This window comes from Ceratotherium simum, chromosome 2, assembly GCF_057802395.1.
Source record: "Ceratotherium simum simum isolate JZ-2026a chromosome 2, ASM5780239v1, whole genome shotgun sequence".
Classification (NCBI taxonomy): Eukaryota; Metazoa; Chordata; class Mammalia; order Perissodactyla; family Rhinocerotidae; genus Ceratotherium; species Ceratotherium simum.
Genome location: NC_141901.1, coordinates 46,504,114 through 46,531,664, shown reverse-complemented (window position 1 = coordinate 46,531,664; position 27,551 = coordinate 46,504,114). Strand labels below are relative to the sequence as shown.

The window sequence follows — 27,551 nt, the reverse complement described above, 5'->3', positions numbered from 1 at the left end:
CAAACTTTAACCACTAGGCCTTCAGGGCTGACTCTGTTATTTCTATCTTAATTAGAAAATATCTAGGTAAAGATTATACATTAATTAACTTAATCTAGCATCAGTCAGAGAGCTTAGAGTTGTAGAGCTTAAAATCTCAAATTGAGCTGAAACATAATAAAGAAATACATGTTGGAACCATGTATTAGATACCTAAAAATGTTTACTCAAAAATTGCAAGTGGTGCGGCCGGCTCCGTGGCCTAGCGGTTAAGTGCACGCGCTCCGCTGCTGGCGGCCTGGGTTCAGATCCCAGGCACGCACAGATGAACCGCTTGTCAGGCCGTGCTGTGGTGCCCTCCCATATAAAAGTGGAGGAAGATGGGCACAGATGTTAGCCCAGGGCCAGTCTTCCTCAGCAAAAAGAGGAGGATTGGCATGGATGTTAGCTCAGGGCTGATCTTCCTCACAGGGGAAAAAAAACATTTCAAGTGGAATAATTGAGTGACTATGATTTGTAGAATTATAAGTCTTAATCTCCATTTAGAAGATATTATATGGTATATTTAATTTACTACACATATAATTTTACGTTTCATAAATTTAAATATTTGTTGGAATTAAAGTTCACTTATTTGACCAGTAAACCAATACAGGAAATTTAGGCAGTTCAGTGCCATTAGGATTTTGAAGAGAAAATAAATCCAAGATTTGTATAAACTAGAATACTGTGCTACCACTATTTTCTATATTATTAGAAAATCTGGAAGACAACGTAAAGTAGTTTTTAGGCCAAAATTATTAAACCAGTCTGATGCGTATGAGGAATCATCTTTAGAAATGTGACATGACATAAACATTTTCTATTCCATTATATGTCATTTATTAAAATTCTTTAAAATGTTTAAAAGTATTTGAGATTCATCCTTACTATCAACTTGAATTTTTTTCTTGTACCCAGTACTGAGACCACTAATTTATCTATAGCTAAACCTTTTTTTTTCTGAGTCACAGGTTCAGCAAGAAAGGAAGTGCAAGAAAAAAACCCATCAATAGCAGCTTTGGACTCCACTGGGATCCTGGAAATAGAAGCTCAGTCACTACCCCACTTTGGGGAGAGGCACAGCTCAGTATGCAGCACAAATCAGGATGCCTCTGTCTGCTTGGACTCAGACTGAAGCCAGGACCAGGTCAAGACAAGACTAAGCACCATTGTCACAGGGCAGCGGCCTATCTGACAGTGCCAGATGCACAATTCTGGAAAACTCTTGAGAACTCTCCCCTTCCCTCTGATGCATTTTCCTCCTGCTCCCCTCATCCTCCCACTACCTTTTTGTTGGGTCAGAACCCTTTCAGATCCCAGCAGGGCATAGAGAGGCAGGCAGAAGCCAAGGGGACAGCTGCACTTCCCTGAAGGGTCTCCCTCAAGAGGCGGGCAGTTCTAGAGCTCAGACTGACCCAAGACTCCACTGCCTGCCAAAGCAACAGGGAGGGGTCTGGAGGGCAGCGGGTGCTTGGGGGATGACAACCTAATCTGTTCCTACAAGTGCAGGGCAGGCCTGGCCTGCACTATCCTTTAGGTGGAACAGGTGTCAGGTTCCTGAAAGGGCAAGAGGGGCTTCCTCCAGAGGACAAAGCCCTCCCCTGGCCTTGGAGGAAAAGTCTTCCACCTGGTTTTGAGGGGCACTGCCTAAGGAAAGGAGCAACAGCGGTCCACTAAGGATCTTGAGATGTCTTTAATTACTCTCAAAGGATGTGGGAAATCATGTATGTGGAGAGAGAGTGAGCAAGCAAATGTGGGAAATTGTTAACTGGTGCATTTAGGGGAAGAAATAGGATGTTACTATTCTGGCAACTTTTTTGAATGTTTGCATTTTTTTTTTTTTTTTTTTTTTTTTAAGGAGAGAGTGGAACGCAAGTCTCTAGTTCTCTTTAGATGAAAACTCTGGAAGTGAGACATTAGGATTCTGAGATGAAGGGAGAAGGAGGGCAGGCTGCCCATCACATCTCACCTCTCGCAGCCTGGGAGATGCCTTCACGCCTGTGGCTTGGCTTCTGCACAGAGGCTCTTCTCTGCATCGGGACCTTGAGGCCCACCACACCTCTGGGGGTGAAGAGGAAGATTCCTGCGTGCAGAGAGAGTGCCAAGAGACTTCCCTGATCAGGAATCAATCCTGGAGTGGCAGTGAAAACGCCAAATCCTAGCCCCAGACCACCAGGGAATCACACCAAGACTCTAATTTGGCCTCTCCAGATGAAAATTCTTAAAGTAAAGGTTGGATTTCTGAGACCCAGAGAGCAGAAGTAGAGGCGACTGCCAGCGGCCCAGGGCTGAATGCAGCTGTGCGAGGCTCCCAGCCCTTACCCCGCAGCTCATCACCCCTCACCTCTCCCAGCCTGGGCGACGCTTTGGGCTCTGAGGCCTGACCACGAAGAAACTGGTCTGTGTTCCGTTCTAGTCCAGCTTCAGCACTGTGTGCGGCAGAGCCAAGGACATGCTCTCTTTGTGAACCTCGGTTTCCTTCTGAGTAAGGTGCGGACTCGGTTCTCAGGGAGTGAGGAGAAGCGCCCGTCTGCTCGCTGATCTCTGAACTGGCTCGAGGGGCTCTCCTGATAACGGCACGTGTACAGGCTCCTTTTGGTGCCCAGACCAGCTCAATCAGTGGGGCATGAGACTCCATCTACGTGTCTTTGGCTGGAGCCCCAAGTGCAGTCTTCGGTTCGTTTTCTTTTGCTCCGTCCCGCAAATCAGCCTGTTCCGCAAGTGTGCTGGGGTCGGGGAAAGCCAAGCGTGCTTCACAGGAAAGAAGTTCTTGGTTTTTAGAGACATGATAGCTGTCAGCCTGTAGAGAAGATTTAGGCGATAGACGAGAACGTTAGGGGATTTGTGGATCTAAAGGTAAGCTGAAGTCAGCCTAGTCCTGTGCTCTCCTTGGACTGACTGTGTACCGGTTTCCAGGCTGACTCAGAGCAGACCAAAAAATAAGGCCTGTTTTCTAGTGCTGAGTAGGCTTTCACGTTGTAATTGAAGTTCTACGTTTCTTGTGAAGGGGAAATATAGCTGCGCCTGCACACCCCGCCCCCCTTTCTTTTTTCAAACTTGAAGGTAGCTTTCAGGAAAAAACAGGTTGTTTCCGCCCGGTCTCGAACCGGGGACCTTTCGCGTGTGAGGCGAACGTGATAGCCACTACACTACGGAAACAGGACTGGTGTCGACAGTTGACGACATCCATGACAACCGTAGGTCCTGCCACAACCATTCTAGACACCCACTTTTTTGACTGAAAAAGGCCCGGGGAAGCACCAGCGACCCCTCAGGCAAGAAGACTGGGGCTCCTGAGAGGCCCTGGCTCAGGGTTCCGCGCCTACCCCCGAAGCGAGGGCCCTGGGACCCCACAGTTTGACTTCCGGGATCCCAGATCAAACGCAGGGTTTCCACTTCCAGAACGAGGCGCCCTTGTGCAGGAGCCGCCCCCGCTGATCCCGGCTCCCGGAAGCTGCAGCAGCCGGCGGTTAGGTTAGGTTAGGTTAGGCGTCTGAGCCCCAAGCGCCCCCTGCGGCCCAGCGGTGTAGACGCCGTCCCTCCTGGGCTGCGGATCCTTGCTTCGGCGGCCTTTTCACGGCCCCGGAGGTCAGTGCTGTCGGCTGTGGGCAAATGACCGGTGCTTCGAATCCACCCAGGAACGCTAGGACCCGCTCTCCTCGCCCTCCCCTCTGCTCCCATGCGCGGGACCTGAGCGCTCTTTCCTCGCAAGCTCTTTCGCCTTAGCGCTTCTCTGCTGTCCTCTCGACAAAGGGGTCTCTTTGGTATCCTCTGGGCAAAAGGGGTCCCACCAGTTCCTGCCTGAGTTGCTTTAAAGCCATCGAGAGAGGCCTGTGGGCATGACCATCTAACAGAGGCCGGTAAAATCTAGGCCATGGAATGGAGGGATGGAAAGCAAGCGCAAGAAACCGTTTTTAGTGGCACAGAGCGAAAGAGTGGCACAGCCATAACGGGGGAGAGAGGGATGGCCTGACCCTCCTCATTTCACGGGCATCTATTCCTGCCTGGCATTTGTGAGTCTGAGACTTGGCTGGGCTGCCTTGGAGTATCTCTCATGACTCTGCTGCCAGACTTGAGTAGGTTGGTGATGACACTTGGTGTGACCACAGCCACCTTCATAGCTGCCATTAAGTATCTGGAAACAAGGTGAAGAAGAGAAACCTCGAGAAATAGATTTTTAAAGTTGTTTTCTCTCTCCTCCCCCATCTGAGTGTGGATGACCTGACTGTGTGATAGTGGTTAGACTGTAATTTAGCGCAACCACTTTCCTAATATTTGGCAGTTTCTTGTGAAGTTGAAAATATACCTACCCTGTTACCAAATAATGTTACCTCTATTTACTTCCCAAGAAAAATGAATGCATACGTTCAAAACGTCTTCCACAAAAATGTTCATAGCAATATCAGTTACACCAGGCAAAAACTGGATAAAACTCAAATGTCCATGGACAGGAGAAATGATAAACAAACCGTGGTATATTCATATTAAGGGATTAACAATCGGCCGCAAAAACAACCAAACTATAGATGAGGCAATCACATGGATAACCCCCCCCAAACAGTACGTTCAGCAAAAGATGCCTATCAAAAAAATGCTTTTCAACGCCTAAAACATCTGTTATTAATGTAACTTTCTGATACTCCTGTGTAAGTCGACTTCCAGGAAGTATCAGAACAGAAGAGTGGTTCACTCTTTGAGAAAATTTGAAGGGAACCTTCCTGGGTTGAGGGAAATGTTCTGTACATTCGTCCGGCTGATAGTTACAGAAGTTTATACGTTTATCACATTTCACTGTATACTTTTTACATTTACATTTGTAAACATCAAAAATAGTTTATTTTTTTGAAACTAGAGAATTCTCAAAAAGAATAATTGTTTTAATTCTTGGTTTTACTTTGATATCCACATATATATTATTACTTGTATGTATTCTGTAAAATCTGTGCAAAAATCTCTGATATAAATTAGAACTTTTTACATCTCCTAGACAATGCTAGAACTTCAGAACATCTTAATTCCATTTACTCTCCTCCTGATTTTTGAGTTATTGGCATTAATTTTACTTCAACATATATTTTAAATCACACAGACATTATTATTATTGTTTGAATAGTAATATTTTATTTGGCTTAACCACATATTTAACCTATCCATTGCTCTTCATTCCGTCCTTCATTTTCCACGTTTCCCTCGGGATCATTTAAGTTCTGCCTAAAGAGTTACCTTTTGCATTTCCTTTGGTTAGGGTCTGCTGCTTATCTGGTCAGGTCTTCAGCTCACTTTCCCTTGAGAGATATTCTGTCAGAGATTAGTAGTGGTTAGTGGGTTGGAAATTATATTGCTTTAGCCCTTTAATAATGTGATCTTTTTCATTGTTTTTGCTGAGAATTCAGCTCCCAACCTTTGGATGGCGTAAGAGGAATTTCCCCCCTCTGGGTGCTGCTATGATTTTTTTCGTCTGTCTATGGTGTTCAGCAGTTTTGGGTGTGGTTTGCTTGTCCTTACCTTGCTTGGAGTTCATAGATCTTCTTGCACAGGTGGTTTGATAGATCATCCTGGTTTTTCCTTAATTATCCACAATATCTTTCAATATTGTTTCTGTCCCATTTTCTGGCTCCTCCAACCTCTGAGACTTTAATTACATTTATGTTAGACCTTTATGATGTAACCGTGTCTTTCTTACACTCTTTTCTTAGTTTTTATTCCTTTTAGCTCTCTATGCTTAAACTCTACGGAGAGTTTCTTGCTACGTACATATTTTCAGGATAGTCATCTCTCTTCAGGTGGGTCCAAACTGCTATTACACTGATCTATTGACTTTTTCAAGTGCTAACTATTACATATTTTATTTCTATAATTTCCAATGATTTTTATTTTATTTTATTTATTTATATATTTTTTTTGTGAGGAAGATCAGCCCTGAGCTAACATCCGTGCTAATTCTCCTCTTTTTTTTTTTTTTGCTGGGAAGACTGGTTCTGAGCTAACATCTATTGCCAAGCATCCTCCTTTTTTCCCCAAAGCCCCAGTAGATAGTTGTATGTCATAGTTGCACATCCTTCTAGTTGCTGTATGTGGGACGCGCCTCAGCATGGCCGGGATCTGAACCCCGGGCCGCCAGTAGCGGAGCACGCTCACTTAACCGCCAAGCCACGGGCCCTCCAATGAATTTTAAAATAGATTCTCTTTCTCTTGTGAAAATTTTTATCATGTTATCTATTTCCTGAAAAGCTAAAGCATATCATTTTATTCTTCTATCTGATAACTTCAATACCTCAATCACCTATGAGTCAATTTCTATGGTTTGCTTTTTTCCTCTTGCAACTGTTCCTTTATAGTCCTAGAATATAGTGATTGAATGGAGAACTTGTTGTGTGAAAAATGATGGGTAGTTTGAATGATGTCAGCTTTCTCTGAAGATTATTCACTCTCTCCCCCAGCAGACAGCAGATGAGCAGATCACCTCAGCCCAATCCAATCCTTGAATAAGCCGATTTGCAGCTTGTTTGCACTCATGGGAAGTGTCAGTCTACAGCTAGTTTGCTCACACTGCTATGCTGTACACCGCCAGGGATCCTACCTGAGACCTTGGGGTGTTTCCTTGGCCCCTTCTCTTTGATGAGTCCTGAACTTCAATTTTTATCCCCTGAGCACCATGATACTACTGAAAATTCCACTCTCTTTCAGCCACACTCTGTTTGCTTTTGTAGTCTCTTGCATGCACATTGTTTAATTTGCAAATGTCTTCAGGGGAAATCCTGTACCAAGCATCCAGCTCACTTACCAACTCACTCCAGGATCTCGACTCCTCAAGTCTGAATACTTGGACAGCTCCACATGTCTCTTTTCTTCTTCTTTTCTCTCCAGATCCATGAGATTACTTAAAGTGCTGCTGTTTTCTCTGACTCTTAGCGGGTGCCCTCTTCCCAGCTTCTCAGTCTCTTGTTCCTCACCAAGAACTGGCAAATGCCCTGAGGGGGAAAGGTAGAGAGGTAGTTTCATTCCAATGAGCTCCTCTCTCTCTGGAGCTGATCCTGTGGGTCCTAGCTGCATTGGTATTTCTCCAAAGACTTCAAACAGAATTCCTTTAACCCTGACCTTATCTAGTTGTCTTCAGGGTGAATGCTGGTTTGCTACAAACACTCCATCATAACTGAAAGAAGACATCTTCTACACTTCCAGGTAAATTATATTTCCCTCCTTTGGTTTCTTAAAAATAACACAAAACCAAAAAAAATAAAACGACAAAATGATGGGATCACTGGATGTACTTGGATGTTTCTTATGATACTCGTGGTAAGTGTGACAGGATATTAAAAGCTCTTGCTAGAAGCACGTGCAAAGGATTGTCTACTGTGTTTAAACAATCGTCATATCTGTCTAAGGTCCAAGAATTTGCTGAAGTTGGATCCAGTCCCCTGCTGCAGTGTCTCCACTGTCAATTAAATCACCATCAAAGTCATCAAGTAACCAGTTTTTCAGACGCTGGTCGCTAATATGGTCCTAATTTATTCTGGGGAATGTTGAAAGTCAGCAGCAGTGCAGTTAGAAGTAGAAACGAAGCACATAGTAATAACAATAATAACAGCTTCCTCGGAGCTCTACTGTGTGACCAGCATGGTTCCTCAGTGCTTTACTGTGTAATAACTTATTTAGTCCACGTAACAACCCTGAGAGAGTGTAGGTTATTAAGATCCCTTGTTGCAGAGGAGAACACTGAGGCACTGACAGACTGAGCTTACTTCCCAAGGGTCCCAGCCCTGTGAGGGTGAGAGCTAGCACTCAGACCCGGGCAGTGTGCCTCCAGAGCCCTTGCTCTTGGCCATCATGCTCAGTGGTAACTGGGAAGACTTCACTGAGATTGGCATCCCCTCCTTCTGGCTCTACCTCCAAGATTTTGAAGAGAAAAAGAAGATTAAAACTAGGGCCTGAAAAACACTCAGGACTAATTAATGAAATAGAGAAGAAGAGAAAGAGCAAACAAAACCGTTTAGTCCTCCCCAGAAACAGACTTCAGGCTCCAGGGATGATGCAATCACACCTCCTAACCAGAAGTGTTTGTGGGCCTGATTCTTCTTCTTTTTTTATAATTTTAACTTTTTTAATGTGTAGTTGACACACATAATTATATTAATTTCTGGTGTATGACATAATGATTCCATATTTGTATATATTGCAAAATGATCACCACAATAAGTCTAGTTAATATCTGTCACCGCACATAGTTACAGAATTCCTTTTCTCGTCGTGAGGACTTTTAAGATGTACTCTTTTACCAACTTTCAAATATGCAATACAGAATTATTAACTATAGTCACCATTCTGTACATTATGTCTTCATGACATTGATTTTGTAGCTAAGAGTTTGGACCTTTTGACTCTGGCAACCATCAATCTGTTCTCTGTATCTAAGAGCTTGAATTGGGGTTTTGTTTTTTCTTTTAGATTTCACATATAAGTGAGATCATATCTTTCTTTGTCTGACGTATTTCACTTAGTGTAATGTCCTCAAAGTCCATCCATGTTGTTGAAAATGGCGAGATTTCATTCCATTTTATGGCTGAATAATATTCCATCATATATATAAGCACATTTTCTTTATCCACTATCTGTCAATGGACACTTAGGTAGTTTCCCTATCTTGGCTATTCTAAATAATGCCTCAATGAATGTGGGGTTGCTTATATCTTTTCTACTTGTTGTTTTCATTTTCTTCAGATAAATGCCCAGAGGTGGAATTACTAGATCATATGATAGTTCCAGTTTTAATTTTTTTGAAGAACCTCCATACAGTTTTCCATAGTGGCTGCACCAATTTACATTCCCACCAACAGTGCACAAAGGTTCCCTTTTCTCCACATCCTCACCAACATTTGTTATTTCTTGTCTTTTTCATAATAGCCATTTTAACAGGGGTGAAGTGACAGCTCATAGTGATTTTGATTTGCATTTCCCTGATGATTAGTGATGTTGAGCATCCTTTCACATATCTTATTGGCCATCTGTATGTCTTCTTTGGAAAAATGGCTATTCAAATCCTCTGCCCATTTTTTAATCAGATTGTTTGTCTTTTTGTTGTTGAGTTGTATGAGTTCTTTATATATTTTGGATGTTGGCCCCTTATCAGAGTTATGATGTGCAAATATTTTCTCCCATTCAGTAGGTGGGCTTTTAATTTTGTTTATGGTTTCCTTTTCTGTACAGAAGCTTTGTAGTTTGATGTAGTCCCACTTGTTTATTTTTACTTTTGTTGCCTTTGCTTTAGGTGTTAAATCCAAAAAATTATCTCTAAGACCAACATCAAGGCCTTGACTCTTCTTAATGGTCTGAACAAGGGAGTTCCCGAGAGGGGCTCACAGAAAAAGGTGACAGTGCCTTTTGTGTTCAAAGTGTAGAGGGGATAACTGAGCACTCCCACCTTCTTGACTTAGAGCAAGACAGATTGCTCCTGGAGTAGCAAGGGGGAGGGTGGGAGTGTGCCATAAAAATGAGCCCAAATCATGTTTTTCAAAGTTCATTAATGAACATAGCACTTTCACATTTAGCCATATCCATGTGCCTATGTCATTAACTACCTAATATTTTCTGTGCATTGATTTACATTTTTATGTAGAAAATTTATTTTTAAAATTAATTATTTATCACTATTACAACAGAAACACCAGTATGAATTGCCACAAGCAGGATGCAACTATAAAATTAGGCAAAGGTGAAAAAACAGTGTTGATATAGTTAATAACAGAGCTAATAAGCAGAGCAGATGAGCTTCCACAAGAATTCCCTTGAGGGCCGGGCAGCGGCAGCCTTTGGAGTAACCTGGAGCAATTCCGGGGCTGGAGTGATCAATGTAAGAAAACCCTTCTTATGCCCAGTGTACCACGGTCCCGCAAAAGCCAGGGCATGGAATAGTTCTTTACCCCGCAAGGGGAAACACTGAAGTCCTCCTCTCAATCAAAGCTCAGGGACCACCTAGAGATCACTACAGACCTAGGAGCTGCTGGCACTGGGGATCAAATAAATGGCCTACAAGGAATTTCATGCTGAGCAAGAAGTCAGGAACTTGAAATAAAACATCTCATGTTTAACTGACTGGATAGATGAATGAGCTAGATCTGCATCGTCTAAGACAGGGTCCGATGGACACATGTGGCAATTGAGTGCTTGAAATGTGGCCAGCACTGAGAAATTGAGTTTTTTATTTATTTATTTTTTACTTGATTTTAACTAATTTGGTTTTGAATGGCCACATTTAGCTAGTGGCTGCAGTATAGGACAGCACAGTCTAGAGAATAACCGTTTTACTATAAAATCATCTGCTTTATTTCCTTGTAGCAATAAACAAATTTAATAAGATCTCACACTTAATAACAATTCTGAATGGCTTTCTCCACCTGCTTAGATACAGGTGAATGTCAGTTCAGCCCCGGGGGCTGTCTCTCCTGCTGCCTTTGCCTCCTCATTAGATCCCCACACCTCCACCAAGGGCTTGGGAGCCTCAGCCAGTCCTGATCTCTCACAGATGTGGTCTCGGCTGTCTTGGCTGGTCACAGAGCTCTACCCAAGTGGTGGCCTCACACCTTCCCTCCCAAGTTTGACTGACATCGGTGTAGCACTGTCTTGGTCCAAATGTTGTGCACTGAGAAGTTTCTATGTTTTTGAAGACATGGGGCAAGTGAGTGTATCCAAGCTCTGGTTGTTGGGAGACCACAAAGAGCTATACAATCTTTGTGTGGATTGCGTGATGTAGGAGTAACATGGTCATGTCAGCAATTGCAGGACAGTGGTAGAAGTTTTGTCGTGTCCCCAGGACACTGCGTTTGATTCCCGAGAACCACACTTTACTGAATTTTGCAAGGCTAATTTCTGTATTGCACAGACAGGACTGCAGGATAAGAATGGAAGTCACAGAAACAATGCCCTAGAGGACAAGAAAGGAAAAAGTTTTGAGGTAGAACTTGAACAGTGGTGGAGAGGTCTTGACCCTCAGTGGGAGGCAAATGGCCAAGCCCAGGAAAGCTGTGGTGCCTCAGGGGCTTCAACCTGGATGCCATTACCTTTCATTTCCAAGTCCTTCCTGAGAGCAGAAGAGCACCCTGGAGCAAAGCAAAAGCACAAGAGGTTTCCCAGATCCACCAGAAGCAGAGGGTGAGACACAAGGACCAGAATGATGAAGCAAAGAGGGTTAGACACAGAGAGAATTACAATGGGTTTGTTAACTATACACCAACGGGGAACTGGCTTTATTTAAAAGCTTAGAAGGGCCTGTCTTCCAATGGTTCAAGGTCTAAATTTTCCATGGAAGTGTGTCCACCCTGGAATATATTTCAAAGCTACCTATGATGTGTATACAGACGTTAATATGAAAATTATATTTAAATATTAGTAGTAAATAAGAGACTTTGAATGAGTTATGTCACACATTTACTCATAAAAATGGGAAACAGTTATTAGAATATTGTCCTTAAAGACAAAAAGAGAGTTTGTAAAAGGGACAGAAAAGAGAGGAGAAAGAAAAAATACAGATAGCTTGGGAATGCATAATTCTATTTTTCTTTTCCTTGGCTGAAAGCCATCAAACAGCTAATCTCATAGCTTGCTCCAGTAAAGCTGACAAATTCATCAGGTAAACAATTTTGGCTATTTATAGATGGTCCAAAAATTTTTGCAGGTTTAGCTTTAGAGTGAATGGGGCTACTTTCTTTGTGTAACACCCGCCAGTGTCCTTCCTTTGGCGCCTCTGAGTTGGTTAAGCCTAATTGTACTATTTTCCTCACCAGGATTTCTCAATTTAATCTCTCCCCACTTTGGGTCATAATTATTCATAAAAGAGGAAAGTTGACCATGAACACTTCGGTGTCTCTTTGACACAGTGTTAACAGTTGGATATCAGCTTAGAGTAATGGTTGTGAACAACATATATGTTATCAGATATCAGATGGTGGACGAAAGTCAAAAACCTGAGGACAGCAATAAATATTTTGAACTTACTTTGCATCCTAGCCTAGGCTAAACCAGAAGAATAAGTATCAACATCACTTTAGCAATAACCACGTGGCTTTCAACTTTCTTTGTTGAGGCATGATAAATATAAAGGACAAAAAGTGTACAGTTCAAACCTTTACCAATGTAAACGCACCTGAATAACTACTGATGTAGCACCCAGACTAAAGTGTAGAACATTTCCAGACCCCAGAAATCTTCCTCATGACTGTTTCCACGCAAGAGCTCACAGAGTGATCTCCATCCTCACCACCCACTGACTTCTACCAATACAGGTTAGTTTTTCCTGCCCTTTACTTTCATATAAACGGAATCATAAAGTATGTGCTGGGTTTTTTGTGGGAGAGGGGCATGGGTCTGACTTCTTTCACTCCACATTATGTCTGTGAAATTTATCCATGTTTTTCATGTAGTTCTTTGCTTCTGTGTGTCTTCATTGTATGAATATATCTCAACATATTTATTTATTCCACTGTTGTTGGACACATGAGTTGTTTCCAGTTTAGGATATTTTGAATCAGTACAAACATTCTTTTATGTCTTTTGGTGGACATAGTCACACATTTCTCTAGGGAAGCCCATTCCAATAGAAATATAATGCCAGTGACAGGAATTTTAAATTTTCTAGTAGATATATTTTAAAAAGTAAAATGAAAGAGATGAAATTAACTTTAAAAATATTTTATGAGACCTACTATATCAAAATATTATCATTGCAACATGTTACACTAGCAACATTTCTACTGCTCATGGCTACATGTGGCTTATAACTACTATATTGGACAGCACAGGTCTAAGGAATAGAGCTAAAAGTAGAATTTCTGGGCCACAGCATACAATGTATGTATGACCCTTAGCTGATACTTCCAAAAATTTTTGCAACCTTGTTGAACTTATTTATATTCTTACCAGAAACAAATGAGAGTTTTAGTGCTCCCCATCTTGCCAACATTTGGAATTGTTAGTCCTTTTTTTTTTTGGGTCAGGTTCACTGAGGTGATAGCTACATACAGTACAATTCGCCAACATTAAATTATGCTACATATTTTCCAGTGATATAATTTCTTTACAAAGCTGGATTTTGGTGGTTGCTGTGAGAAGAAGCAAGTACCATGCCAAAAATCCATGTTGAACAGGCTATGAGGGTGGCAGTTTGAGAAGCTGTGGAGTGCACAACACCAAAGTATACGATTTTGAAATGTCAGAACACTGAAAACAACAAACTTCTCTATGAACTTTTGCAGAGAGTCAAGAGAACACATGAGAATATCCATGGCACCAGCCACCTACCCACAAAATATAGAAATCTATGTGAACTCAGCAAACAACAGCACTCCCCAAGTAAAGTTATATTCTTGTTGTCAGTCAATGAATCAAGAGATTAGGCCAAACAAGAAAGAGAGAGAGACAGAGAGAGAGAGAGAGAGAGAGAATTTGCAGGCAATCAAAGATTATTCATTAACTAAATCAATTTAATAAGAATCAAAGGTTTAAAGTTAACTATAGATGTCGAAATTGTAAATTAAACTGACATGTTGGAACGTGAGAATGTTGGAATCATATATTGGAATGCCTAAAAATATTTACCAAAAATTGTAAGTGGAATAATTGAGTTCTCTGGTTTCTAGAATTATAAGAATTTATCCACTTTTAAAGATACTGTCTGGTATATTTAATTTACTTGAACACATAGCCTTAAAATTTTATCAGTTGAAATGCTTATTGGAAGTAATGTTCCCTTATTTGACCAGTACAACCGATATAGGAAATTTAGGAAGTCCAACTTAGTTAACATTTTCAAGCTAAATAAATCCAAGACTTGAATATACTAGAATATTATGCTACCATTATTTTCTACATTATGAGAAAATATGAAAGAAAATATATAATAGTTTTTAAATCAAAATTATTAAACGATCCTACTTTCTGTAAGGAGTCACCTTGATAAATAAAAAATACAACATGACGTAAACCTTTTCAGTGCCATTATCAAATATTTAAATTATTTAAACTGTTGAAAAGTATTAAGATTCCTCTCTGTTATCAACTTCATTTCTTTTTTTTTGTACCAAGCAATAAAAACCATTAATTTAATCTACAGCTAAATCTTTTATTTTTACATGTTACAAATTCAGCAGCAAAATTTTTCCTCAAGGAAATATCGCAATTAAGGCATGTGTAGTGAAATATTTTTTCTAGAAATTATTGATTTTCTTATTTTAAATTAATATATAAGTTTATATAAGTGATTATCACCATCCTTAAGCTAATTGGGGCAGTAATGACAAGTAATAGATGTAATACATATACACTAGTAATTTGTCTATTCCCTCCAGAGAAAGAGAAAATAAAAACCAAAAAGAAAGAAACCACAAGGGAAGTGGTGGAAATGAGACTACGTCAGGAATCCCCGACACAACACACTAATATCTGCTAATTGTAATGGACCCAACCTTCTCAGATTGGATATAAAACTAAATTCCAGATACAGCAGTTTATTAGACAGAAAAGGGTTAAATATTAAGAGCAGTATACCTCTGTACCAGACTAATTGTAAACAAAAGAATAAAAGAGTGAAAACATGAATATCAGACAACGGAAACGGCCCAAAAAAGCTTTAAAGGACAGGAGAAAAACCCAGCATCTTCATGGAATCTACTCTAATTGTCTTTCCCTGAATTGGCCTCCCTAGGTGGCTACAGAAGCTGTGGTGAGGGGAAGAAATCCTGGAGTGAAATTTTCGTTTATTCACTCTTGTATAGGTCTCTGTAAGGCCTAAGAATTCAAAAGCAACATTCTATCCTTCCCTTTTTCAGGGACTCAACAGGGGCATAGGAAGGAGAGAAACTCAATCATCACTGGATCCTCTTGAGTCACTGAGACATATTCCCACTAGTCCAGCTGTCTGAACTGTCACCGGTCTTGAATGCCTGCTTGGGGAAAAGAGCTGGTGTTCCTATCTAGGTTGAGAGGAAAGGGTTTGGGAGGCACCAAGCAATGGGAGGGCAAAGAGAATGTGTCAGCAAGTGAGGAAATGAATTTTCCATCGGTCCACCCCAGATATGGAGCAGAGAAGAAACTGGATGGATTTCTGATGCTTTTCTACAGGGATCTTTCATCCACTTGTAAAGAGCCTACTTCAAAATTAGGCTTTTTCAAATCTGGTATTTTGAATGCCAAAACTCTATGGTGTTGCCTGACGTAAATCTGCTATGCGAGGCTTTGCTGTGGGTGTCCTTTTTTTTCGTTGATATATCCTCCAAAAACGACACTGAGAACATCTATTTTGGAGCTATTTTTCCCAAGTCCTTCCAGTGACTCTTTCTGATTTGAGCTAGTGTTCCCTGCTGCTGGGAAGTGTTGGTGTTCAGTGATAGTATTCTCGCCTGCCATGCTGGAGACCCAGATTCGATTCCCAGCACAAAGCAGTGTGGAGAATAATCTTACTTTGAACAGTCTATTGCTCAGGCAATTTAGGTGGTTTCAAGGTTCTGACCTCCAGGAACAGCCCAGGAACAGCCTCGACATTAAGGGGGGAAATAGGAACTAAAACCCCTCGGGTTATTTCCAAGTAGAAGACATCAAGGAATTTGTGTAAAGAGGAACTTTGCAGGGACTATGTCTTTGAAGCGCAAGTGTGTCTGATGGGTCTCTGAGGTTTTGCATATGTAGGCCTAAAATCAGTGTTACTTTTTTCTTTCTCCTGCTGGATCCCTGGAATCCAAAGAGCCATCTGGTCACTATTCACGTGCTGGATCTTGCACAGACCACTGGGCCACATCTCACTATGCAGTAGGGATCAAGAAATGAAATTGCCAAAAGGAGAGAAACCACAAGCCCGGGCAGACACCCCTGTGGAGAGGAAGAGGTGAGGGGCCCAGGGAAGGGAGAGACTTGTGGGAGGAATCCATAGACAGATGAGAGGAACTGTGTAGACTGGCCTCAAGCCTTCCTGTGGAGGTAGGCCTCAGTCCTTTGGTGGTCTTGTAAAATTAAGGATGAGCTCTAAGTAGAGAGAAGCACATACAAGAAAATCATTTTTATCACCCCTGTTTGTTTTATAGTCCACCAGGGAAGCCTGCTGTTTAGAGGATCATTTTTATGCTTATGAGGAAGCAGCACTTGGGAGAGACCATGACAATCACTAGCTCTGGAGGTTTGGAGCAGGAGACTCTGGAAAGCGAAAGCCCAGGGATCATCTGGTTTGTCCACATGGTCTTCATCAACTACTTTCCTCAGCAAAGCTTTTGTGGGTCCCACATATCAAATCGCAGGTGCCACGCTGGCACGCTGAGTAAGTGCCCTGCTAATTTCTTTCTTGAAGGGATAAGAAATGATTGACCCAGAGCCACGTTAGGGAGATGCAAGAGCAGAGCTTAAAGTGCTTTTCTCCATCTTGTCCTCTCTCTGCTACCTCTGAACACCAATCTTTCACACACGCTAGTTCAAAACAGCCTTCCATCTCTATGGAAGTTTAAAATCTTTCATAATTGCTGTAAGCCATGTTTCCTTCTTGCTTCTATAAATCTTCTAGGGTTGATTTTGAGAAGCTGGTCAGCAACCCAGACTAGTTCAACATCCTGGATCATTTGTCTGGCTTTGGTATTAAGGTAAAGCCTGACTCATAAAATGAGTTAAGGAGTGTTCCCTTGGCTTCTATTTCCTGGAAGAGATTGTAGAGAATTGGTATCATTTCTTGCCTAAATGTTTGGTAGAATTTACCAGTCAAACCATCTAAGTCTGGTGCTTTGTTTCAGAAGGTTATTAATTGTTGCTACAATTTAATAGATATAGGCCTATTTAGATTATCAGTTTCTCCTTGTGTGAATTTTGGTAAATTATGTTTTCAAGGATTTGGTCCATTTCGTCTAACGTACCAAATTTGTGAGCAGAGAGGTGTTCATAATGTTCCTTTATTATTGTTTAATGTCCCTGGGATCGGTACTGAGGGTCCTTCATTCAATTCTGCTATTAGTAATTTGTATCTTCTCTCTTTATTTCTTGCTTAGCCTGGCTAGAGGTTTATCAGTTTTATTGATCATTTCAAATAAGTAGCTTTGGGTTTCATTGATTTTTCTCTGTTAACATCCTGTTTTCAATTTTGTTGACTTCTGCTCTAGTTTTTCTTATTTCTTTTCTTATGCTTACTTTGTATTTAATTTTTCTTTTCTCTTTTTTGGAGTTTCCTAAAGTGGAACCTTAGATTATTGACTTTAGACCTTTCTTCTTTGCCAACGTATGCATTCAACGCAATGAATTTCCCTCTAAGCTGCTACTTTTGCTGCATCCCACACATTTTTATAAGCTGTATTTTCATTTTCATTGAGCTCAAAATAATTAATTTCTCTTGACACTTTTTCTTTGATCCATGTGGCACTTGAAGTGTGTTGTATAATCTCCAAAGTTTGGAGGTTTCCTGCTATCTTTCTGTTATTGATTTCAAGTCTAATTCTATTGTGATCTGAGAGCACACATTGTATGATTTCTTTTCTTTTAAATTTATTGAGATGCGTTTTATGGTCCAGAATGTGGTCTATCTTGGTGAATGTTCCACGTAAGCTTGGAAAGAAAGTGTATTTTGCTGTTGTAGGATGAAGTAATGTATAAATGTCAATTGGATCCAATTGATTGATGGTGCTGTTCAGTTCAGCTATATCCTCACTGAGTTTCTGCCCACTGGATTTGTCAATTACCGATAGATGGGTGTTGAAGTCTCCAACTATAAAAATGAATTTGTCTATTTCTCTTTGCAGTTCTATCAGTTTTTGCCTCATGTATTTTCACACTGTGCTGTTAGGCGCCTACTCATCAAGTATTGTTATATCTTTTGGAGAATTGACCCCCTTATCATTATGTAATGCCCTCTTTGTTCCTGATCATTTGTCTTGTTCTGAAGTCTGCTCTGTCTGAAATTAATATAACTAAACTAACTAACTCCAGTTTTCCTTCGATTAATATTAGCATGGTATATCTTTCTCTCTCTTTACTTCTAATTCATCTGCATGTCGATATTAAAGGTAAGTTTCTTATCTCAAATATGGCGTTGGAAGAGAGCTCTGTGGATACCCTGGACTGTGAGAAAGATGAACAAGTGGGTCCTAGGGCAAATTAAACCTGAACTATTGCTGGAGGAAAAATGATAAAACTGAGGCTGTCCCACTTTGGGCACATCATGAGAAGGCACGATTCTTTGTAAAAGACAATAATGCTGCAAGAAGTAGAAGTCAGCAAGAAAAGATGAAGACCAAAGATACTATGGATTGACTCCATAAAGGAAGCCATAGGCATGAGTCTGCAGGAGCTGAATAGGGCTGTTGAGGAAAGGACAATGTGGACATCACTCATTCACAGAGTAGCCAGGATCAGAGCTGACGTGACAGCATGTAACACGCACACATTTCTTACAGGCAACATGTAGTTGGGTCTTGTTTTCCACTCTGATAGTCTCTGTTTTTTTTTTTTTTTTTCGTGAGGAAGAACAGCCCTGAGCAAACATCTGTGCTAATCCTTCTCTTTTTGCTGAGGAAGACTGGCTCTGAGCTAACATCTATTGCCAATCCTCCTCCTTTTTTTTTTCCCCAAAGCCCCAGTAGATAGTTGTATGTCATAGTTGCACATCCTTCTAGTTGCTGTATGTGGGACGCGCCTCAGTATGGCCGGAGAAGCGTGCGTCGGTGCGCACTGATCCGAACCTGGCTGCCAGTAGCGGAGCGCACGCACTTAACCGGCTAAGCCACGGGCTGGCCCCTGATAGTTTCTGTTTTTAAGTGATGTATTTAGATCATTCACATTTAAAGTGGTTAATGATATAGTTGGATTAATATCTACCATATTTCCAACTGTTTCTATTCATTGCCCTTGTTCTTTGTTCCCTTTTTTTTTCTTCAACTCTTTTTCAACCTTCTCTGGTTTTAACTCGGTATTTTACATGATTCTATTTTCTCTCCTTTCTTTGCATGTCAACTAAATTTCTTTTTAAAAATGTTTAGTGGCTGCCCTATAGTTTGCAATATACATTTACAGTTAATCTAAGTCAACTTTCAAATAACACTATAATGCTTCACAGTTAGTACAGTTTCTTATAACAGACTATTCTCAATTCCTCCTTAACCATGCCTTATAATGTTGCTGTCATTCATTTAATTTCTCCATACACTGTAATCACCCAATATTGTTGCTTTATAATTACCTTCAACAAACTATTGTCTGTTATATCAATTAAAAATAAGACAAAAGATTTTATTTTATCTTCATTTATTTCTTCTCTAATGTTCTTATTTTCTTTATGTGGATATGAATTTTAACCTACGTCATTTTCCTCTCTGAAGAACTTCTTTAACATTTCTTGCAAGGCAGCTTAACTGGCAACACTTCCTTAATTTTTATTTGTCTGAGAAAATCTTTATTTCTCCTTCACTTTTTTTTGTGTGTATTGTGGTAACATTGGTTTATAACATTGTAGAAATTTCAGGTGTACATCATTATACTTCTATTTCTGCATGGATTACATCATGTTCTCATGTTCACCACCCAAATACTAATTACAATCCATCACCACACACATGTGCCTAATTATCCCTTTCACCCTACTCCCTCCCCTTTCCCTGCTGGTAACCACCAATTCAATCTCTGTCTCTATGTGTCTGTTTGTTGTTATTATCTACTACTTAATGAGTGAGATCATATGGTATTTGACCTTCTCCTCTGACTTATTTCACTTTGCATAATACTCTCAATGTCCATCCATGTTGTCACAAATGGCTGGATTTCATAGCTTCTTATGGCTGAGTAGTATTCCACTGTGTATAAATACCACATCTTCTTTATCCTTTCTTCCCTTGATGGGCACTTAGGTTGCTTCCATGTCTTGGCTATTGTGAATAATGCTGCAATGAACAGAGGGGTGCATGTATCTTTATGCATTGATGTTTTCACATTCTTTGGATAAATAGCCAGCAGTGGAATAGCTGGATCATATGGTAGTTGTATCCTTAATTTTTTGAGGAATCTCCGTACTGTTTTCCATAGTGATTGTACCAGTTTGCACTCCCACCAGCAGCATATGAGACTTCCCTTCTCTCCACATCCTCTCCAACACTTGTTTCCTGTCTTGTTAATTACAGCCATTCTGATGGGCATGTGGTGATATCTCATTGTAGTTTTGATTTGCATTTCCCTGATAATTAATGATGCTGAACATCTTTGCACATGCCTGTTGGCCATCTGTATATCTTCTTTGGAGAAATGTCTGTTCATGTCTTTTGCCCATTCTTTAATTGGATTGTTAGTTTTTTTCTTGTTGAAATGCCTGAGTTCTTTATATATTTTTGAGATTAACCCCTTATCAGATGTATGGTTTGCAAATATCTTCTCCCAATTGTTAGGTTGTCTTTTCATTTTGTTGATGGTTTCCTTTGCTGTGCAGAAGCTTTTTAGTTTGATGTAGTCCCATTTATTTTTTCTATCGTTTTTCTCTCTTTTTTTTTTTTGGTGAGGAAGATCAGCCCTGAGCTAACATCCACACTAATCCTCCTGTTTCTGCTGAGGAAGAGTGTCTCAGAGCTAACATCTATTGCCAATCCTCCTCCTTTTGTTCCCCAAAGCCCCAGTAGATAGTTGTACGTCATAGTTGCACATCCTTCCAATTGCTTTATGTGGGATGTGGCCTCAGCATGGCCAGAGAAGCAGTGCGTCGGTGCGGGCCCAGGATCAGAACCCGGGCCACCAGTAGCAGAGCATGCGCACTTAACCACTAAGCCACGGGGCTGGCCCCTCTATTGTTTCTCTTGCCTGGTCAGGCATGGTGCTTGAAAATATGTTGCTAAGACTGATGTTGAAGAGTGTACTGCCTATGTTTTCTTCTAGAAGTTTCATTGTTTCAGGTCTTACATCCAAGTCTTTAATCTATTTTGAGTTAATTTTTGTGTATGGTGTAAGTTAATGGTCTATTTTCATTTTCTTGCATGTGGCTGTCCAGTTTTCCCAACACCATTTGTTGAAGAGACTTTCCTTTCTCCATTGTATGTTCTTGGCTCCTTTGTTGAAGATTAGCTGTCAATAGATGTGTGGGTTTATTTCTGGGCTTTTGATTCTATTCCGTTGATCCGTGTGTTTGTTTTTGTTCCAGTACCAAGCTGTTTTGTTACTATAGCTTTGTAGTATATTTTGAAATCAGGGAGTGTGATACCTCCAGCTTTGTTCTTTTTTCTCAGGATTCCTATAGCTATTTGGGGTCTTTTGTTGTTGCATATAAATTTTAGGATTCTTTGTTCTATTTCTGTGAAAATGTTGGAACTTTGATAGGGATTGCATTGAATCTATAGATTGCTTTAGGAAGTATGGACATCTTAATTATGTTAATTCTTCCAATCCAAGAGCACAGAATATCTTTCCATTTCTTTGTGTCTTCTTCAATTTCTTTCAGTGATGTTTTATAGTTTTCAGCGCACAGATCTTTCACCTCGTTGGTTAAGTTTATTCTTAGGTATTTTATTCTTTTTGTTGCAATTGTAAATGGGATTGTATTCTTAATTTCTCTTTCTGCTGCTTTGTTGTTAGTATATAGAAACGCCACTGATTTTTCTATGTTGATTTTGTATCCTGCAACTTTACCATATTTGTTTATTACTTCTAAAAGTTTTTTGTTGGATTCTTTAGGTTTTCTATATATAAAATCATGTCATCTGCAAATAGTGAGTTTCTCTTCTTCCTTTCCAATTTGGATCCCTTTTATTTCTTTTTCTTGCCTGATTGCTCTGGCTAGGACTTCCAATACTATGTTAAATAGGAGTGGTGAGAGTGGGCATCCTGTTCTTAGAGGGATACTTTCAGTTTTTCATCATGGAGGATGATATCAGCTATGGGTTTGTCATATATGGCCTTTATTATTATTATTATTATTATTATTATTATTATTTTTTAAAGCAATGAGTTTATTTATTTATTTATTATTTTTTTTGTGAGCAAGATCAGCCCTGAGCTAACATCTGTGCTAATCCTCCTCCTTTTTTCTCCCCAAAGCCCCAGCAGATAGTTGCATGTAATAGTTGAATGTCCTTCTAGTTGCTGTATGCGGAACGCGGCCTCAGCACGGTCAGAGAAGCAGTGTGTCACTGTGCGTCCGGGATCCGAACCTGGGCCGCCGGTAGTGGAGCACACGCACTTAACCGCTAAGCCACAGGGCCAGTCCTGGTCTTCATTTAGTTGAGTTACTTTCCTTCTCTACACATTTTATTCAGTTTTTATCATAAATGGATGCTGTATCTTGTCAAATGCTTTCAGCATCTATTGAGATGATCATGTGATTTTTATTCTTCATTTTATTAATGTGGTGTATCACGCTGCTTGATTTGCGAATGTTGGACCATTCCCGCATCCCTGGAATAAATCCCACCTGATCATGGTGTATAATCTTTTTAATATATTGTTGTATGCGATTTGCTAGTATTTTGTTGAGGACTTTTGCATCGAAGTTCATCAGTGATATTGGCCTGTAATTTTCTTTTTTTATGTTGTCCTTGTCTGGTTTTGGTATCAGGGTAACGTCAGCTTCATAGAATGAGTTAGGGAGCTTCCCCCCTCCTCAATTTTTTGGAAGAGTTTGAGAAGGATAGGTATTAAGTCTTCTTTGAATGTTTGGTAGAATTCACCAGGGAAGCCGCCTGGTCCTGGACTTTATTTTTTGGGGAGGTTTTTGATTACCGTTTTGATCTCCTTGCTGGTGATTGGTGTATTCAAATTCTCTATTTCTTCTTGATCCAGTTTTGGAAGGTTGTATGATTCTAAAAATTTATCCATTTCTTCCAGATTGTCAAATTTGTTGGCATATAGCTTTTCATAGTATTCTCTTATAATCTTTTGTATTTCTGAGGTGTCTGTTGTAATTTTTCCCCTTTCATTTCTGATTTTACTTATTTGAGCCTTCTCTCTTTTTTTCTTAGTGAGTCTAGCTAAAGGTTTGTCAATTTTGTTTATCTTTTCAAAGAACCAGCTCTTGGTTTTATTAATTTTTTCTATTACTTTTTAGTCTCTATTTCATTTATTTCTGCTCTTATTTTTATGATTTCCCTTCTTCTACTGATTTTGGGCTTTGTTTGTTCTTCTTTTTCCAGTTCCTCTAGGTGCATTGTTAAATTGTTTATTTGAGATTTTTCTTGTTTGTTGAGATAGGCCTGTATTGTGATAAACTTCCCTCTTAGAACTGCTTTTGCTGTATCCCATAAATTCTGGCATGTTGTATTTTCATTTTCATTTGTCTCCAAGTATTTTTTGTTTTCTCCTTTGATTTCTTCATTGAGCCAATTGTTGCTCAGTACCATTTTCTTTAATCTCCACATACTTGTGGCTTTTCTGATTTTCTTCCTATAGTTGGTTTCTAGTTTCATACCGTTGTGGTCAGAAAAGATGCTTGGTATTATTGCAATCTTCTTAAATTTATGGAGACTTGTTTTGTGGCCTAATATGTGATCAATCCTGGAGAATGTTCCATGTGAATTGAAGTGTATTCTTCACTTTTTGGATGAAATGTTCTGTATATATCTACTAGGTCCATCTCTTCTAGTGTGTCATTTAAGGCCAATGTTTCCATATTGATCTCCTGTTTGGATGATCTATCCATTGGTGTAAGTGGAGTATTAAAGTCCCTAAAATTATTATGTTACTGTCTTTTTCTCTTTTTATGTCTGTTAGTAATTGCTTTATATATTTAGGTGCTCCTGTGTTGAGTGCATAGATATTTACAAGTGTTATGTCCTCTTGTTGGATTGTTCCCTTGATCATTATGTAGTGCCCTTCTTTGTCTCTTTTTACAGTTTTTGTTTTAAGGTCTATTTTGTATGATGTGTGTATTGCTACCCCAGCTTTCTTTTCATTGCCATTAGCATGCAGTATCTTTTTCCATCCCTTTACTTTCAGTTTGTGAGTGTCTTTAGGTCTGAAATGTGTCTCTTGTATGCAGCATATATATGGGTCTTGTTTTTTTATCCAATCAGCCACCCTACGCCTTTTAATTGGAGCATTTAGTCCATTAACGTTTAAAATAGCTATTGATAAGTATGTACTTACTGCCATTTTTAAACTTTTTTTCTTGGCGTTTTAGTAGTTCTTCTCTGTTGCTTTCTTCTTCTCTTGCTCTCTTCCCTTGTGGTTTGATGGCTTTATTTAGTAATATGTTTGGGTTCCTTTCTCTTAGTTTTTTGTGTATTTGTTATAGGTTTCTGGTTTGTGATTACCATGGGGTTCGTATATAGCAACCTACATATATAGCAGTCTATATTAAGTTGATAGTCTCTTTAATTGGACCTCTGTCTGAAAGCTCTACTCTTTAATTCCCCTTCTCCAACATTTTATGTTTTTGATACCATATCTAACCTCTTTTTTGTGCATTTGTATCCATTACCCTCTTATCATGGAAATAGATAATTTTTCCTATCTGTGGTCTTCTCTTTTCCCCTTAAATAAGTCCCTTTAACATTTCTTGTAGTACTGGTTTCTTGGTGACAAACTCCTTTAATTTTTGCTTGTCTGGGAAACTTTTTATCTCTCCTTCCATTTTTAATTATAACCTTGCTGGGTAGAGTATTCTTGGCTGTAGGTTTTTTCCTTTTAGCACTTTAAATATATCATGCCACTCTCTTGTAGCCTGTAAGGTTTCTGCTGAGAAGTCAGCTGATAACCTTATGGGGTTTCCTTTGTATGTAACTTGACTTTCTCTTGCGGCTTTTAGGATTCTCTTTTTATCTTTAATTCTGGACATTTTAATTATGATGTGTCTTGGTGTGGGCCTCTTTGGGTTTGTCTTGTTTGGTGCTCTCTGTGCTTCCTGTACCTGGATGTCTGTTTCCTTCCTTAGGTTAGGGAAGTTTTCAGCAATTATTTATTCAAATAGATTCTCTGCCACTTTGTCTCACTCTTCTCCTTCTGGGACACCTATAACACAGATGTTAGTGTGCTTGATGTTGTCCCAGAGGTCCCTTAGACTGTCCTCACTCTTTTTAATTCTTTTTTCTTTTATCTGTTCAGCTTGATTGATTTCTTTTAGTCTTTCCTCCACCACACAGATGCATTCTTCTGTATCCTCTACTCTGCTTTTGAGTCTCTCTAGTGAATTTTTCATTTCCAGTATTGTATTCTTCATTTCTGATTGGTTCTTTTTTATATCTTCCATTTCTTTGTTGACATTCTCACTCAGTTCATCCATTCTTCTCCCAAGTTCAGTGAACATCCTTGACACTCTTTGTTTGAACTCTCTGTCAGGTAGGTTGCTCATTTCTGTTTTGCTTAGTTCCTTTTCTGGGGTTTTGTCCTGTTCCCTTACTTGGAATGTATTCCTTTGCTTCCTCATTTTGTCTCTTTCCCTGTGCTTGTGTCTATGTATTAGGTAGGTTGGCTACATCTTCTGCTATCAGAAAGGTGACCTTATATAAGCGATGCCTTAGGAGGCCTGGCAGTGTGCTTCCCTCTCCTCTCCAGTTGCAATTGTTCCAGGAGTAACCCCTGTGTGGGCTACCTGTGTCCTTCTGTTGTGGTGGGGTTGTTCTTCTTGTACGTGCCCAGGGAGGCTGAGCTATGCCCCTGGCCAGCTGTTGTAATGCTCAGCTGCGTGTAGTTGTTGTAGGCCCTTCAGTCTCTTTATCGGGTGTGGGGTGTCCTAGCACAGTTGGCTGCAAGGTCTAATAGCACATTCCTGTTGCTGTATTTCCATTAAGTGAGTAGGCCCCCAGTGTGGCAGGCTGTTAGGCTCAGAGGCTTACAATTGGTGTAAGCCTCTAGCCTTTAGGTCCCTTGTCAACTCCCTGAGGATTGCAGCCTGGTGGGGCTGGCCTCAGGCACGGGAGCACCCAATAGTTTCAGGCTTTGGAAGGTGGGACAAACCCCCTATGTGGGGCTTTGAGAAGCACAAGTCTTCTGCGGCTGACAAGCCCGACCGCCTACAGGTCCACACACACAGTCAACACAGTCTGGCCCCGTGCGCGCGCCTCCACCTCCTGAAGTTGACCCAATCTATCCAAGGTGGGAGTCCCACACTCTCCACCACCACCCCACACTCCCCTCCCACTCCTTGCACACACCCTGCCCTACAGAGGCAGACCCAGTCACCAGGCTGTGGAGGATCCAGGCAGTTCCCTTAGCAAGCCCACAAGTTGCCCGAGGGCTTGTTGTTGGGTGGGGCCAGTCCCTAGGGTGGGCTGCTTGCCTTGGCTGAGCTGGATTAAATTGGTGCTCTAGTGGGTGGGGCAGACCCTGTGCTAGCAGGCCCCAGGTAGAACTCCAATGGAATCTGCCGGCCTCTGTGTCAGCATGCCCACACCAGATCACAACAATGGCTGCCCCCAATGTCCCAGTCCCTGGAGAGGTCTCACCTCTCACTGAGATGCACTCAGAGCCTATCGGGTGAGTCTCATTTTCCCAAAGGGCTGTGCACCTTTCTTTCTGCTGATTTTAGGTTGCTTTCTGAAACAGGTGAGTTTGGGCGTGGGCCCTTTATGAGCTGGTTTTAATTTCTTTGTGAACTAGCTTTTCTGGGGGTACTCCCAATGTTTTGGTAGCAAGCAAAGTCAGATATTATGCCACTGCCTTGATTGTGCTGGGTCCACAAAGTGCCTACAGCAGGGGCGCTACTCCTGGTCAGGGTCCCGCCTCCTCCAGGGAGGGCTGCGTACCTTTGGGCTGCTCTCAGGCGGCCGTGAAGTGCTGCGGCTGGTGAAGGTGTTGTTTTTTCTCTCAAGAAGGGAATTTCTGCCTCTTCCACCTCAATTAGGATTGTCGTTTGTTGCAAGAGGTCCTCATATCCAGTTTTCATTTCTCTCTCAGGGGTAATTTTTCCAAGAGTAGTTGTAAATTGGCTGTGTCTGCGGGAGGAGGGGAGTTCAGAGTCTGCCTACGCCGCCATCTTGACTTCTCTTCGCTCCTTCACTTTGAAGGATAATTTCACAGGACACAAAATTCTAAGTTGGTGGGGGTTTTACTTTCAACATTTTATATGTTTCACTGCACTCTCTTCTTGCTTGCATGGTTTCTGAAGAGAACTTACCCTTCTTCCTCTATAGACAAGGTGTTTTTTCCCTCAGACTTCTTTCAAGATGTTCTCTTTGTCTTTGATTTTGTGCAGGGTGAATATCATATGATGTGATGGTTAATTTTATGTGTCAACTTGACTGGGCCATGGTGCCCAGATATTGGTCAAACATTATTCTGGATGCTTCTGTGAAGGTGTTTCTGGGACAAGATTAACATTTACATTGGTGGACTTTAAGTAAAGCAGATTTCCCTCCATAATGTGGGCAGGCCTCACCCAATCAATTGAAGGCTTTAATAGAACAAAGAGTGACCTCCCCCAAGCAAGAAGGAATTCTTCCAGCAGACTGCTTTTGAACTCAAACTGCAACTGTTCCCTGAGTCTCCATCAGATTTTGGACTCATCAAACCTCCACGAGTGCATGAGCCTTTTCCTCAAAGTAATATGTATTGCATCTTATACACACACACACACACACACACACACACCCTTGCACACATACTGCTGATTCTGT

At 40.7% G+C, this 27,551-nt stretch overlaps 1 non-coding gene across 1 annotated transcript; it reads right to left on the bottom strand.

Annotated features, from left to right (window-relative positions):
• Positions 1 to 3,107: 3,107 nt before the first annotated feature.
• On the bottom strand, positions 3,108 to 3,180 carry TRNAV-CAC (transfer RNA valine (anticodon CAC)). Its single transcript has one exon. It is a non-coding gene; the product is annotated as a tRNA-Val (tRNA).
• Between the last annotated feature and the right edge of the window lie 24,371 nt (positions 3,181 to 27,551).